The 3,588-nt window shown below is 40.1% G+C and overlaps 1 long non-coding RNA gene across 1 annotated transcript; it reads left to right on the forward strand.

Moving 5' to 3' along the window:
* Nucleotides 1–349: 349 nt before the first annotated feature.
* LOC124488601 lies at nt 350–904 on the forward strand. Its single transcript, XR_006958722.1, has 3 exons — nt 350–470; nt 623–716; nt 817–904. It is a non-coding gene; the product is annotated as an uncharacterized LOC124488601 (long non-coding RNA).
* Nucleotides 905–3,588: the final 2,684 nt, after the last annotated feature.

Below are 3,588 nucleotides of genomic sequence, written 5' to 3' on the forward strand. Positions count from 1 at the left end.
GATGAACGGTAGGCCTATCATTTAGAAACTATCTGTAGTTGTAATGTTTTCTTAGCCTACCTCAATTCTGACTTGTGTGCCGAGTCCGAAACCTGGGGGGTATTCCAGAAAGTAGGTTATGCAACATAACCGGGTAAGTTAACCCACCTGCAATATTGCTACAATGCTGGGTGTCAGCTGGGGAGTTAACTTACCTGGTAATGTTGCATGACCTGCTTTCTGGAATAACCCCCTGACTTTGCTTTTCTCAGTTGTCTGACAAATCCTGTAAATCGAAGATGAGGTAACGTGTGTGGCAACAGCCTGAATGTGATTGCAGCAGAGTTCATCATGTATAAAAGCAGGTGCAACCAGGTCACAGTCAGACGTTTTCCTCAGTTCTCACTGGATAGCATCAACACCCCAAAGAGAAGCCATGAAGCCAGTGATCGTGCTGTTCGTTGTGCTGATGATGATTGCACTGGTGTGCAGTAAGTACTGTTTAACTTTACTGTCACTTTATCTACCTCTGTGTTTCCTGTTGGACAAATCATCTTTGCTTCTGTGAACTGTAGTGTATAAATACATTGTTTGCTGTTTTTTACTGCCATTGAATAGCTACTGTACTGTTCACTCATTCCAGATGTTTATGCTGCATGTGAGAATGGAAGATGTGCTGAGACATGTAGTGGTAATGAATCTAAAGACAGCAATTCATACTGTGGGGGTGGAAATATGTAAGTATAAATCTATAGACTGGTTTTAATCCATAGACATTTTTGGTCGTTTTACTGTTGGCATGTGACTTGTGGCTTGAATTGATATTTCTTTTGCCAGATGCTGTGTTGAAAAAGATGTAGGATCGTTAATTGACGGCTGGTGAAGAACATCCGTAAAGGAAGATGTGTATCAAGCAACATGCATTTATTTTTTTTCTTCTTTCATTTAAGTTTAGTTGAAACAGTCAGACACTTACACAAGTGATGGATTCATCAGGCTTTGCGTTTACGCCAGTTTGAATAAAATCTAATATCACAACTATAGATATCTGTGAACTAATTTATTTGTTTAGAAATACACAAGGGTTTTACAGAAATTACTTGAATGTGCTTATTCTATAGTCCATGGACCTTGACATCATACAAGGAAACGCAAGTTACAAAAGGCACATAGCTTGGATAGGAGATGAAAATAAGGAAGATAACAAATAGATGTCTCTTTTCATGACAAATATATTTACTTCACAGTGCACATAAACTGTGGTAGGACTGGTAATACTTTACAATTAGGGTGCATTCATGAGCGTTCATTCATGGTTTAACTTATGCATGAATCATCATCAGTCAATACATATCTGAGAAAGGACTTAGCTATGCACTGATCGTGAGCACATCATTTGTGCAATCATCATCAGCACAACGAACAGCACGATCACTGGCTTCATGGCTTCTCTTTGGGGTGTTGATGCTATCCAGTGAGAACTGAGGAAAACGTCTGACTGTGACCTGGTTGCACCTGCTTTTATACATGATGAACAACCAAGACAAAGCAAAGTCCAGGGGGGTATTCCAGAAAGCAGGTCATGCAACATTACCAGGTAAGTTAACTTCCCAGCTGACACCCAGCTTTGTAGCAACATTGCTGGTGGGTTACCTTACCCAGTTATGTTGCACAACCTGCTTTCTGGAATACCCCCCAGGTTTCGGACTCGGCACAAAAGTCAAATTTGAGGTAGGCTAAGAAAACATTACAACTAAAGATAGTTTCTAAATGATAGGCCTACCGTCATCTTATTTTGACTAAAACATAAAAACAATATTACATGAAGCTCAAAAAAACAGTATTTGCGCTAAAAATGAAAGTGAAAAAGATTTGCACGTTTGCATTAGCTAGTGATGTCCTTGCCAAAGCTGATATCAAACCTGTGTCCCTGAACTGTTGTATAGTGGGTTAAGCAAGCAGGGTTTCCTAGTAGTGCATTGTGCACAGCAAGCTTGAAAGGAAAAAAGGGATATGAATTAGGAGCCGGTGCCCCAGTAGAGTTTTATGTCGCCTCTGCAGCTGACTAATTCCTTTCACCTGAGAATCTCCCAAAAAAATCATATATCAACAACGATTATATTATTATTCAGAGAATGAATGTTAGATTAGTTTATAGAATTGATATCCACTCCATTTCCTGGAGTAACATTTGTGGGGTTCAAAGAGGAATCAATCAAAGACTGTCTTACAAAATTGTGCGTTAAAATCAATACTGCTTACAATACCTAAAAGGAAGACCTGACAAATAATCCTTATAAAAATAATAAGGTGCATCAGATGTAGTAGCTGAGTCTGCGTCTCTGCTTTCACTTGCCATTTTTATGAGACCGAGAGCTATTGTCTTGGAATACGTTGCTTGGTCTACATGTGTGTGCAATGAATCATGGGTAACGTAGTGCAAAGTCGTGTCAGTTGGTTTAGGTTAGGGTACATAAAGAAAATTTCATGGGCACTGAGCAACGACATGATGCAAACATTCGATTTAGACAGCGCCTCTCCTCAGGAGAAGGAAAACAGATAACTCAGATAACATGAACGTGTTCACCGTTCAAATTCATTATTTGTTGCGTTCAGGTTATCTTTCTCATAAAAATGAACGTGTTCAATGAACGCGTTCTTTTAAACCTGCACAACACTGGAACAGATGTAGCAAAAATTGCAATAAATAGTTAGCAGATGTTTATATTCTTGCAGGGCCATACTGTAGACCAAGTCAAATCAAAACAGAAAACCCAACCAGGAAAAGGAGAACATATTAGCATAGTTACTTATACATTCAACTTGAGGGGTCAATTCCCATTTTGCCACCTGCAAGCAAATACAATATTCAGCTATTTTTCATTTGTGATGTATTGCATGTGATGGTACAATTATTTGACAGCTAGCATAATAACCAAAGCTACTACTCTAGCAGAATAACCAATGGTTAGTTACAGCTAGCAGCATTACCAAAGCGTATCCACGGCTAGCGGCATGGCATGCTAGGAAACCGGTTCACTCTGAGATGAAATATTGCACTGAGCACCCCCCAGGCTACACTTAGCCACTGCAGACCCATTCAGAGGAACACTGAGGGACTTGAACCCAGAAAGTATGCTCGTTCTTGGTGATGTTTGTGAAAAGACTCTTTCCCCGGGCAACACAAACAGCCGCCCAGGAGAGAGTGTACTGTTAACGGGTGAGAGATGAGAGGTCACACAGAGGACAGAATGTACCTTCCTGAGTTAATGCAAGCCGGACAGACAAAGATGATTTGAAAGAGAATCTCGGCTTGCACAGTGAGGAAGTATGAGCCAAGTTCCTGGGAAACACATTACTGACAGGATTACTCTTTACATGCATTCATGGAAGCAGTCTTACTGCACATCTCGCCTAGGCTGTAGCTAACCAAATCACGTTAAGGACCTAATCCTACAACTGTATTCTAGGTGGCATTGATCGTGTACATTTGGTGAGATATTCATAAAACCACAAAAAATCAGGGCTAATGGACAAGAGAACAGAAATCATTCAAAGTAAAGTAGAAGGTAGTGGCATCTAGCCTGATTCTTTAGCAAATGCTTTTTT

The sequence above is a fragment of the Hypomesus transpacificus genome, unplaced genomic scaffold (assembly GCF_021917145.1).
Source record: "Hypomesus transpacificus isolate Combined female unplaced genomic scaffold, fHypTra1 scaffold_146, whole genome shotgun sequence".
Lineage (NCBI taxonomy): Eukaryota > Metazoa > Chordata > Actinopteri > Osmeriformes > Osmeridae > Hypomesus > Hypomesus transpacificus.